A 13,254-nucleotide genomic window follows, 5' to 3' on the forward strand; every position below is an offset into this window, starting at 1 on the left:
TCCCTCCAAGATCACAAAAGGGGGGGTGGCGCTTCGCAAGTAAAACAAATTGTGCCCTCGAAGGGACAAGCCAGCCATGGCTTCGCCAAAAGTTGATGACCCAGTATTTTTTTGTCATTCATTAAGGCCAAATTCGCCCTCCAAGAACACCGAAGGTGGCTGGCGCTTCGAAATTAAAAAACAATGCATCCCCGGAGGACCGAAAAATTGTATAGTCAAGAGTGGCGCTTTAAAAATAAAAGTTACACACGGGGGCTTCATTCAGCATTACACAAATCTTTACGGTTACACGAAACACACACAGGGCCATCGCCCATTCACTATAAAGTTACAACAGAATCTTCCTCTTCGAATATAATGCGGTCCAATTCATCAATTACATTGCGGACCACAGCGCCCATTATCTCTTCGGCCAGACTCCGAAGATATGCCTCAAATCTCGGCCCTGCAATAAATTACGCCTTCCATCAATCGCCGTGAACAAAGGCACCTTCTTCTTTGTACATGAAGCAATAATCCCGTGGAACTCTTCCACGGGCTCCACCTTCGGCTCAAGTAGCCCAGCAGGCGGCGAATATGGAACATCATTATTCGGCATATGCCTAACTTCGCGACGAATAAAACGATCGCAAAGAATCTCGCGGTGCTTTTCTTCGTCACGCGTAAAATTATCAAAAAAGAGCTTTGACTACGCGTTGCGCCGGTTATAAGCACGCTCTTTCATCGACCAGAACTCAGCGAAAGTCAGCCAAGGCCTGTTTGCATTAAACTTGCGCCACATAGCGCCAGAAACAACGAAGTTCCCAAGTTTCATCCGCAAGGGTAGTATACCTTCGGCGATCCGCACAGGTTCCGATGCAAGGTCCTGCGCAGTCACCGAAGGCATTAATCAAAAGTTATAATTACATAGGGCCCAAAATTACATCCCCCAAACGGCTCACACCTCTCTAGTGTCTTCGCCTTGGCCATCGCCAGCCTCGTCCCTGGCGTCTCTGTCATCTCCAGGAGGGGACCTTCGCCTGAGATTCAATGCTTCGGCAGCCCACTCCGTTGCTTTCTCTTGCAGCTAAGTAAAGCACATATCAGCAACAAGTATGAGGAATCGATGGCAACAACAAAAAATAACGGGCTAACCTGAGCCTTCATGTGGTCGCCCTCATGCGCTACCAGCTCCCACCCTCTTTCTTGAAAAAAGGTAGCCATAAAGTTCTTGGCGATGTTGCGAGGAAGAGCTGGCAGCGTCTCCGTCTTCACTTCTTCGGTAGATGGCCACTGCACGCCGGGATCACGAAGGGTGCGAAGCCTTGACTTGGTCACGGAGGCTTCGTCACCAGCCGGGGCTTCAAGAAGAGAGCACACCGTGGCTATAAGCGTGTGTGCAGTGACTCCGCATTTAGCACACCAAAGAACTGGCTGCCGCAGTCGGTCATGGCCACACAGTAGCGCAGCCAGCGAAAGAGCTCGACGAGCTCAACAGAGTTCACGCCTTCGCCAGCCAGCGGTGGAGCTTCTATCCCGAAACGTTAGAGAAGGTTGTGAACTTCACCCTGAAGGGGGTGGCTTCATTCACCACAGCCTGCCTGAAGGCTCTCACTAGCTCTTCGGCTTTTCTACGGCCCTCCTCGGCGATCTTCACAGCATCTTCGGCAGCCGTGGTCTTGTCGCGCGCCTCATCAAGTTGCTTTATAGAGGTATCCGCCCTGATGCGCACGGAAGCAAGCGACGCTTCAAGATCTCTCTTCTCCTGCTGCAAGGTGGAGACCATCTCTTCAAGTTCTGCAACCTGCGAAGAAGCCCCAGCCTTGGCCTCCAACTGCCTTCGGGCACAGCGGGCAGCCACAAAGGACTTCAGAGCGAGATCCTTCGCGCACTGCAGGGCATTGGACACCCTAGTGTTCATCAGCCTCTTCTCCATCAGGGGGAAGCAGAATGACCCTCCGGCCTCCGCCAAGAACTGGCGCTCTCGGTCGTGACTCTCGAAGCGGAGGCTTCCAACGACTTGACCCCCAATAAGTTTAGCACCTGAGGCACCAAGGGCATCGGCCACCTGGCGGGGGTCAGCATTGTCAATAAGGAAGGCGCTGCTGTCGCCAGAAGAATCCGAACCCCCGCTCGAGGAAGAGACGGCAACCCTCACGGGAGCTTCGCCCTGAGGCTTGTCTTCGCCATCGTCCCCGATCTCTGAAGAAGACTCGGAGTCATCCTGGGCATTGCTGTCGGCGACAGCTCCCGCATGGGGCCCTTCGGGGATCGTCTGGGTTGGCCGTGATTCGATCGCGATAGGCGAGTCTTTCTGTCCCTCGCCCTCGTCGCTCTCCTCCGTCATTGCGCTGTATTCCAGCACGGGAGCGCGCCTCACGGCAATGGGAGCCGCCATAATCAGAGTGGTGGAGGCTGGAGATTGGCGGGGAGGCTCTTCGCAATCCACCACATCCACATCATCTTCGGAATCGCCCTTCGCCTTCAGCGGCTCCGAAGCAAAGATCGACTCCAGAAGCTTTGGACACTTCAGAGCGCGAGCGCCGCTGGCCTTTCCCCGCTGTTTCTCCTTCTCAAGGGCGCTCGTAGCACCCATACCACTCGCAGCAGCTTTCTGCTGTTCCTTCTGCTATTTTTTTCTCTTCGGCTTCCGCAATTGCCGCCTCGGCTTCGCGACGGGGAGGATTGATTCTGGAGAAGCTAAAAACCCAGTTCCTCCTGGTCCCGCCAAGCTTCTCAACAAGTTGTTTGTATTCAACAAGGCCAACAGGGCCGACGAATTCATCAGCGGCTATTTCGATAGCCTTCGGATCAATGTCTGCAATCAAAGGCGAAGACAATATTAAAAAAAACACACACACACACACCTTTGCATCGGAGGCTGAAACACTCCATGAAGTCCGGCATGGGAAGCACTGGCACCCTTCCCGGACAGCGAAGCACTGGCACGCAACGATCTCTTCGATAAGATCACGGGTGCTGAAACTCTTCATAACCAAGCGCAGCAAAGCCACGAAGGCATTAGCCTCCGCGGTGTCCAGCGGTGTGACCACTGGGGTCTTCGGGAGCAGAGGAATCTTCGTGACCCAAAGGGGGCTGGAGTTCGTCTCTGGGTCAAGCCGGATCTTGTGGTAGAACCAAGCGTTAGTCCAATCCATTGGCCATCATTCTTGGTCACAACGATCGTCTTTGGCTGATAGTGGACACGGAAGACGTGCACAAAGACTTCGGCCATGGGCTCTACCTTGCCCATCTTCGCTAGCCACATGAAGAGGTTCAGCCTGACGAAGGATGTGGGAGTCATCTGATGGAGATAGACCCCATACAGCTGGAAGATCTCCACGACCACTGGGTCCAACGGGAAGCGAAGGCCGGCAGTAAAGAAATCGCGAAACACGACCACTTCGTCCGACCCGGGGCGCGCCGAAGCCTGATCAGCTGGAGGAGCCCGCACCTGGCTCTAGTCGACCAAACCATTGAGGATCATCCCCTCAAGGACCTCCGGGGTTACGTGGCTGTAACCTAAACCGCGAGTGGGAGGCGGCTTCTCGGAAGTGCGAGGCGCCATCTCATCGTGCGAAGCTGTGGCGAAGACTATGAAAAGCTCAGAAAGAGCTGTGAGCGAGGGGTAAACACAGAGAGAGCCGTGGGCGAAGGGCGAATGCAAGGAGAGCTTGTGCGTCGTCTGGGCTCGTGCAAGACCCCCCCCCCACTAGTCCTTTATAGCCGGGGGCGCGCATAGTGGGGCGCGCCAGTTCGTGCGAAGTTACAAAAATGCCCTCGACTGCCAACGGTCGAATGATAGCGCACGACAACCTTACCAACGATCAAATGCAGAGGCATTCTCGTCTTCGCACAAATCAGCGACGCCTCGGTTAAAAAAATTGCTGTTTTTTCTTCTTTTCAGACTGCAGGAACCTCAAACGCTCGCAGGCGAACATCCGAGGGGTGGCACTTAAAGGACGTGGCTTCGCTCACGTGCTGATCTGTTGAGGCCTCGGTCGCTCCGTTGAGCGTTCGTGGCCTCGAGGGGCTACTGTTGGGGACGCCACCTTCTCCTGACACCGAAGGCGTTCGGCTGCGAGCAAGGAGGTGGCGAAGCGACCTGCGAAGGCGAAGAGGGCGCACTCGAAGGGCTTGGAGCGAAGTGTGACAAGCGAAGGCCGATGCTCCCCGAAGAGAAGCGAAGAGGCGGCGCGCGCAGCAAAGGGACAGCGCACGTGCCGAAGGGACCAACAGCGAAGCGACTCAGAGGACCCCTTCGCTTGAGCAGCGAAGACACTCGGTCGTGAAGGGAAGTGAAGTGAAGCCACCCCACTGTCAGAATATTGTACGGAGTGTACAGCTGTAATTCCACTAATTTGTGTCGGGCGTTGTAACATTACAGTTCTGCCCAGGGAATATTCCAAAATGCTGGCAGTTAGGGGGTAGAAAGGGAATTTTGGCTAGGGAGTAGTTGAGATTTTAGGCTATAAATACCCCCCCTTGTAAATGAGAAGGACACATTGAATACAGTGCAGTTACTCTATTGCTTTGATTTTCGTGCTGTCTTAGTGCTAGTGTTTTCCTTACTCAAGTTTTCGTCTCCATTCGTCCGAGCTGTTGTGACCTCTCCATCCCGGAGAGCGTCTTACACCAATAGAGACAAACCCCCGGCTTGTTCGGATGGGACCGTCTATCTCTAGGAAACCTCAGAACCCTTCACTGAAACCTGCTCACAGTCAGATTCCTAAAACAACTTACACCCCCAAGTCGTCTTTCGATCAGGACTTTGATCAATTCATGAACGGCCTCGACAACTTTGAACCATTCGATGATCTCGAAGACTGGTCAGACAACGTCGACTTGTTCATGGATGCTATGGCCAATCCACCCCAACATGTTGACGCCCTTTGGGAACTGGCCAAACTCAAAAAGGGAAAAGTCAAAACTCCAGAACAATCTAGCAAGTCGATTTTCGACAAGCCTTCGATTAAGGAGCCTGAAGGACTGACTCCCATGCAATCATGGCTACATTGGATGAACGAAAACGCCCTCCGTGTGGAGATGGGCATCCCGCTTTTTGCTCACTCAAAGCACACATACTCTAAAATTGGTGGACTAACCGATTCTGAATCCGAGTACTCTTCCAACTCGGAGGATGAGCTGGATGACCTAATCCAGTACAGCAAACAAGTCGAGTCCAAATCGACTAAGAAATCCAAGTCCAACCAGGACCCCCTCCCAAACTTGGTCATTAATGCAATGCCTCAAGGACGGACAGTGCGCCTGAAGGAGACACTAGATCCTAACGCCTCTGGCTCTCAGCTGACAGAGCTACCCTTCTAGCAGAGCACTCTACTAGACCCGTCCTCGAGCAAGCAAGACCAAGAGCTTCAAGATCTTTGCCATGAAATCCTCATGATTCGCATCTCCGAAGTTCATGAACCTGAGGACGACCCCACGGAGCATCTCAATCTCGACGACTACAATTCTGATGATTTCGACGAGTATCTCTCCGACAACATGGAGACTACTCCGCCCACGATCACAGAAGCCAAAGCTACTACCAAGCAAGATCCACCTGCACCTCCTCCAGCAGTGACAGTCACTGTGCAATTGGAAGAGCAACACCCTGCAGAAGATCTTTGTGAGCGTCATCGCCTGCTTAACCAGAAGAGGGCGTTTAGGCACCAGCGCCTTGCCAACAGCCAGCAGGAACAGCAAGGCGACAACTACGACTACTTCAACTGCGATCTCCGCAACGTGATCAATGTTGGTCGCGACGCGCGCAACGTTATCATCTCAAGGATAAAGGAACGCAAGGAAATAGAGGCTTACAGCCCTTCTTCCAACTACCGCATCCCACCAAAGACTTCCGCATCTTTCAAGAAGTACAAACCGGCAAGCACTCGTCCCTAGGGAAAATCACGCACTCCGCATCATGGAGAAACATCTTATGGTGGAAACAGGATCAACAAGACTCTACTACGCAAATGCTTCATCCACCCGAAGAGCTCTCACACGATCTTCAAGTGCGACTCACTCCGCAAGGCCTTTGGGGCACCTCTCCTAAAGGAGACCCTACCTAAAATCTAGTCGACCACTATATCGACTAGTTTTACCCTCGAATAAGTTTATTCAGTCATGTAAACCATTGCTTAAGTCTAGCGAGCAAGGAGTAGGTCTTAAGAGTCAGAGTCTGTAATTTTACAACTATCGTAATTTCGACAAATCCAAAATAAAAGTTGATTTTCTTCGCAAATCGACTACTGGGCTCTTGCTCATATGACAAAATACCCCATCGTAAACACTACTCTAAAAGCTGCGCTCGGCACTGGAGCAGCAATCGAGTAGTTTTTATGGTTTACTTCGAGTGTTCTTATGACATTTTCGTCTTGGGTAATCCGACGAGGCTCATCCTAACAGATCTGTCCTAAGAATTACTCGTCCTCGGATGAGGACACCTTACTCGCCTCGCTCGAGTAAGTTTTGGATACTCTTCTGACATTTTCGTCTTGGATAACCCGACGGGGTTCATACCTAACAGACTTGTCCCAAGAGTTACTCCAGTCCTAGTTAGGACACCCTACTTGCTAGCTCGAGTAGGTTTTGGATATCCTTTCGACATTTTCATCTTGGATAACCCGACGGGGTTCATACCTAACAGACTTGTCCAAGGGATTACTCCAGTCCTTAGTTTAAGGACACCCTACTCGCTGGCTCGAGTAGGTTTTGGATACTCTTTTGACATTTTCGTCTTGGATAACTCGACAGGGTTCATACCTAATAGACTTGTCCCAAGAGTTACTCCAGTTCTAGTTTGGACACCCTACTTGCTGGCTCGAGTAGGTTTTGGATATCCTTTCGACATTTTCGTCTTGGATAACCTGACAGGGTTCATACCTAATAGACTTGTCCAAGGGATTACTCCAGTCCTTGGTTTAAGGGCACCCTACTCGCTGGCTCGAGTAGGTTTTGGATACTCTTTCGACATTTTCGTCTTGGATAACCCGACGGGGTTCAAACCTAACAGACTTGTCCTAAGAGTTACTCCAGTCTTAGGTTAGGACACCCTACTCGCTGGCTCGAGTAGGTTTTTGGGATATTTTTTCGGCATTTTCATCTCGGGTAATCTGACGAGGTTCACCCTAACAGACTTGTCGTCTAAACTACTCCAGTCCTTTGGTAGGACACCTTACTCGCCTTGCTCGAGTAAGTTCGGGATATTTCTAAAATATTTACTTCTTGGCTAACTCGACGGAGTTCACCCTAACAGTTCTATTTTAGAAATCAATCCAGACCTGGTATAGGACATACTACTCGGTGAATCGAGTAATCTGGGATATTTTCATAAAAAGTTGTATGCTACCTGGATGACCAAGTGGGGTCTATCCCAACTAATCAACTCTGAAAATCCCTCAAGGAGCACGAATAAGTTCTTGATACTCTAAATAAGTGGACACGAATCTCCTGCTTGCTTAGACTACCAAGGAAATTTTCAACTACGGAACCCCTTTCGTCTCGAGTACTTGACGGGTGTTACTCGCTTGCTTGAGATACAAAAAGAGTTCTATTTTCCTTAGTACTCTGAGTAGTTGTCGAGAGTCTCCTGTTCACCTACCTATCAAAGAACATCTTAAACTCCTAGCTTTACAAATACTCGATAAGGGTTCCCCCTCATCTAAATCAGACAATCGAGTCCATAAGAGCACCGCTCTAATGAAGCATTTCTCTTCACAAAGAAATTTGGACTAAGCTACGGCTTACTATCCTAATGCTTTTCCCACTTGGTTAATCCTGCAGGATTCAATCCTAACCGGTCAGCACTAGAGTTCTGATCAGAACCTTATAACTCGATCCTATTCGAGAATACTTTGCCTCTTAAGGCACCTACAGATACAATTCTCTATATCTACTACCACGATTGAGTAGGCGCCATGCTGCCAAAACTCGTGACATTCAAGTACAATTACTCGATACATCAAAGGATTCCACAATCCTACCATAAAACAAGTACTTAATATTACACAAATATTCAACATTTGTTCAAAAAGTACTTGCGGCCTACACGCCAACCAAAATATTACATTCAAAGTTCAAGGGGACTCGGGCTTGTTAAGAGACTCCACTATTTGATCTGCTACCACGGAGGTCTCTCGCAAATATTGATTGAACTGATCATCAGTGCAATCAGACTTTGCGCCCTTCCCGAGTGCATCAAGAGGAGTAGACGGCCAGTAAGACTTCACCAACCCGAGTACATGACCCACGTACTGACGGGTAGTTGCAGAGACAAACTTCAAAGGCCTCGGGTACTTTTCGAAGCTTCCCCGCCAACATGAGCGGTTCGTCTCCATTTCCCCTCAGGGATCTCCATAGTCTCTGCAATTTCTTGAGCAGCATCCCTCACTTGCCTCAGCTCCACGAGCTCTTGTTGCATCGAGTCCCGGGATTCTGACAAGGTCTTGAGTTGCTGAAGAACTGCCATGCCCTCTCAGTCAGAGTCCTCCTTGATCTTCTTTAGCTTTTTCAATTTCATCTGTGTTTGGGTACATAAGAATCTTTAGATCCAGTACCAAGCTTTCCTCAATCTTTTATGATTTTGTACAAGCTGTGTACTCGAATCAAAGGAAAATCTTATAAACACCAGGCAGAACAACTAGTCGACTGCATCATGTATGCTAAAGACTAACCTTTCTTGGCTTTGGAGAGCTTCTTGAGCTTCTCCTGAAGGGCAGCCTTCTTGGACGAGAGCGTCTTCACTCGCTCTTTCAGAGTATTCAGCTCTGTATCATCTTGGGCTGGACTACCCTCCTGCCCTAGTACCTCCTGCCAAAAAGCACAAAAAGATCAGTATACATTACTCGATCTATATGCAAGTATTCGAAATATTCGACTACTTACCCCCAGCAGCTTGAACACAAGCTTCAACTTCTCTTGCGGCAAGACACTCACCGATGAGACTTGGGAAGTACTCGCCTGCACAATAGAGATCGCCTTCTCTGGCGCCTCCTCAATCCTCCCACAGTATCCTCAAGACTTTGGTAATCTAGAGGAAAAAATCGCTACTTAATCAAATCAAGAGCAAGGAAAAAGTACTCTCTTAGTACAAAGGCTTTGTAAAGTTTACCTCCAGGGGTTTCCTCAGGCAGCTTCTTGTTGCCTCCTCAGGAAGCTTCTCGCCATCGTCCTTCTCCGGAAGCTTGTCGCTTCCACCGTCCTCCGGGAGCCTGTCATCGCTCTTCTCGGTATCCAGCAATGGAGAATCCCATAGCATGGAATCCACCATGGCTTCAGTCTCACGAGCACTCATCTCGGGAGTACTCGGGGGCTTCTCCAGCGCTGATTTGGGGACTGAGTCATCCTCAGTCTCCCCACTCACTCCCAGGAGCATGTCACTGAAAAATACGAGTTAACTACTCGATACAAAGGCAAATCCTACAATTACAAGTTTCAAGGAACTTACGTAGGAGCTCTTTTCAGGGCAAGCGCCTTGACACCAAATTTCCGGGTAGGCCCCACAATGACGGCCTGTTTACCCGCACCACCGGCATTATCTACATTGGAACTACTCGCCGGATGAGTAGTCCCAGTCCCCTTTGATGGGTCCACTGTGGTGGAAGGGAGGGATTGTCCCAACACAGCATCATCCCCAGATGCTAAAGTCCGTGGCATCTTAGCCGCCGGACTTGAAAAAAGGAAAAAATTCAAATCAAAACTAGCAATTCGAAAATAACAAATACTCGACTGCAAATCAACTAGCCACTTACTCATTGCTAGTAGTTTGTGAGGAGCTACGACGCTTCCACACCGTCGACCGTGCACCCTTTGGATGCCCGGTTTGAGTATCAGTACTTGGAGTGGGGCTGCGCTCCCTGTCACTCCTGTCTTCACCAGCCTCCTCATCTGCACAACCAAGGTTAGACATAGTATTGTTTATATAAGATTTCATATGAACATGCTAGAATCTGGTTGACAGTGTGAGAGCGCAAGGAGAAATAAAAAGGTCAAATAAATGCCTGGCAATGGAGGACTACTCTTAAAACGCTCCACATCCTCCTACAGAAAGCAAATTCTATCAGAATCACACTAAGGTAAAAGTACTCGATTACTATACATCGACTACGCTTGTCAAGTACCTGTTTCGGAGGACTCACAGTAGAAAACATATCAGGAACAACAGGAACTTTCTTTACGTCCCTGAGTAGTCGTTGTACTCGACTAAATACTTCCTCATCCGAGATCTCTTCCTCCGAGTACCTTGATGAGTCAGTTGTTCCCTGATACTGGAAACCAAGCGTTTCACGAGCCTGCAGCGGCTGGATCTTTCTTTTCATCCAGTCGAACATGACTGCCTCTCCGGTCACACCTTTTTGCTTAAGGATGGCAATTCACGCGAGTAGCTCAGAAAGATGGCTCTCGTCGACTGGTTTCTTGTTCCACTCAGGCCATTGAATCGGAGGGCCGGGAGTAATCGCTGGGAAGCTCTCCCACTGGTTCTCGACATAGAACCACTAGGGTTTCCATTCGATTACTTTATTACTAAGACTATAGGGGATATAAACTCTATCCTCCTACTACATCTAAAACGTAGAAATCTGGCCGCGGTTTGAGGTGGAAAAGAAATCAAAAGAGTTCAAAATGGGGCTCGATGCCCAGAAAAGCTTCGCACAAATGCACGAAGATGGAAATATGAACTAACGAATTGGGGGTCAAGTGATGAATCTGGATCCTATAATAATGCAGGAGTCCAGAGAAGAAAAACGAGCAAGGAAACCCCAATCCTCGTTCCAGAAAAGAAGTAAATGCAACGATTTCGCCCGTATTCTCATACGGACGATCCTCACCAAAGGCAGGATGCCATTGGATGACAGATTTATCTGGCAGAAGACCAACAGAAACTAAGGTTTCTAGGTCAGATTCAGAGCACTTACTTGTGACCCATCCCTCTTCGCGGGTTGGTTCCGCAACCACTCCCTTGCCCTTGCTCGACTTCTTGGGTGCCATCCAGAAATCAACTGATTGCTTCACGCGCATACACTGGCTAAACCCTAGGCAGATTGAGGAGCAAGAGAGAGCAGGAAGATTTAGATCTGGGGGCTTGAAAGCAAGAACAGATCTAAACAGTAAAAGCGAATGGCGGCTAGTGGGGTAAACACCTAGTTACCGTTTCATTTTATAATGGCGTTGGCAACATGGTAAAAAACACCCAACAGGCCAACAGACCGTAGCGAATCGCAGAAAAACGGGATTTTCTGAGACATTTCCTTTTTTTCTAAGATTACATTCTGAAAAAGAAAATACTCAAATCTCCTGTCAACTACTCGAATTTACTGGGATTACATTCCAGGATAAAGGAAAGTACTCGACTCAGTACAACTACTCGATATTACATCTCGAGTACTTTTTTCCTAACTAGCTTTACAATGACTCGGACCTGCATGCACACCACCAGGATCTCTTGGAGCTTCTAGTCGACGCCTGCTGCAGCTAGATCGGCCCGAGGCCATGACAAAATACAAACTTATTATTCCCATCAAGGGAATAATGATACTCGTATTCTAGGAGAAAAGTTTCAAGAATTTGGAGGCAGATTACAATAATTACCTCGCAAGATCACTTGTTGCATCTTGTGGAGAAATTTCTCCTTCTCCCTGAATACATTGTGACAAGTTAAGTCTCCTTACTAGAGGTGTCAGTTCTTGGGCACCCAGAAACAGGCAACCCCAAGGATGTGACACAACAAAACTCAACCCATGGATAGAGAACCTGCCTCATTGGAATATGCAAGGACATGATGTCCAGCATGGATCCGTCAAGAGAAGCAGGGTTGCAGGATGAGGTAGTAGGGACTTCTCTTGTCACTCGCAAGTTCTCTTCTAGCATCTTTTGCTGGAAAGAACTACACATACTTCATGAGGGCGAGAGCAAGAACACCAAAGATAAGCCATGGCTTCTATACGTTGGTACTTCTGGCAAAGGCCTCTCTCCCACCTTTTATGGCCACAAGGGACCTTACTAGAGGATAACCTATGATGCTACAGTGGCAGCATTAATGGATGCATTCAAGGATGCAATAATACAGATTCTCCACACAGTAAAGTCTCACGTGAGCACACAGTAAAGAGTCGTACATCCCGGGTTTTATTTCTGAAGTTATTTCGGGTGCAATCAGTGTGGCGTATCTAATTGTATCATTTTTCTGGGATTTTTTGCCCGAAAAAGAGTCGTACATCCCGGGTTTTATTTCCAAAGTTATTTCGGGTGCAACCAGATCTGATGAATCCTGCAAATATTCTGAAGAATAAAATCTGATGCCACGTCTTAAATTCTTAATTCCAAATCTTTGCTCGGGGGCTACCCGCAGTTTAAGGGATTTTGATTTAAGACTCGGGGGCTGTGGGATATGTGTATCAGAGATTTATTTTTCAATTTTTTTGGAAAATAATGAAGGAAAAAGACTGAAGTGACCCTCAGCTTGATTCTGCGATTCAACCTAAGGCTCAGGGGATACTCCATATGGACCGTGAGTACTTCGCGCACCATATATGATCAAGATTTCGGGACATGAGCACCTCACAGCCTCGAAGTAACCAGAAGTACTTGGAGGACTACTCGACGTATCTGAAGGAAGGCCCATAAGAAACCAGAAGGATGTTCTGACTACTTGAAGTACTCGAAGATGCCCAGCCAAGTACTCGACGCTTGCAGGACTTGGCTACGAAGAGCTCGGGGGCTTGTCAGACCCAGGGCAGCGGGACTGCATATAGGCATAGAATGTTCTAGAGTAAGAGATAGCTCATGGATGTACCTTGCCACTTTTGTAACTACCCGAATCGGCGTAAAACTAGCTACAGTGCAAAGGAAACTACCCGATCTTGTTGTAGTAGGACTCCAACTGTACTCGGCTAGGATTTTCCATGTAACCATGTCCCCCCGGATATATAGGGGTAGGCAGGGATCCCCTCCAAACGATCATCAACACCTAAGGCAATACAAACCACCACACAGGACGTATGGTATTACGCAACTTGCGGCCCGAACCTGTCTAAATCTTTGTGTTCCTTGCACCATCGAGTTCCAGAGCAGTCGATCCCTACCTACAAACCTTACTGCTAAGGGTATCCCAGAGCAGGCTTGGCGGTAAATACCGACATACTCTTCAAGATGCCTGGCAACACAGGAGTCCTTTCCTTGCACGGGGACCTCCTCAAGTCCTTCGAGTGCGAAAAGGAGGCAATTGATCATGCCTCTACTATTCGAGTTCCTAGCTCCATCAGCGAGATACTCGCC

The sequence above is a fragment of the Panicum virgatum genome, chromosome 9N (genome assembly GCF_016808335.1).
Source record: "Panicum virgatum strain AP13 chromosome 9N, P.virgatum_v5, whole genome shotgun sequence".
NCBI lineage: Eukaryota > Viridiplantae > Streptophyta > Magnoliopsida > Poales > Poaceae > Panicum > Panicum virgatum.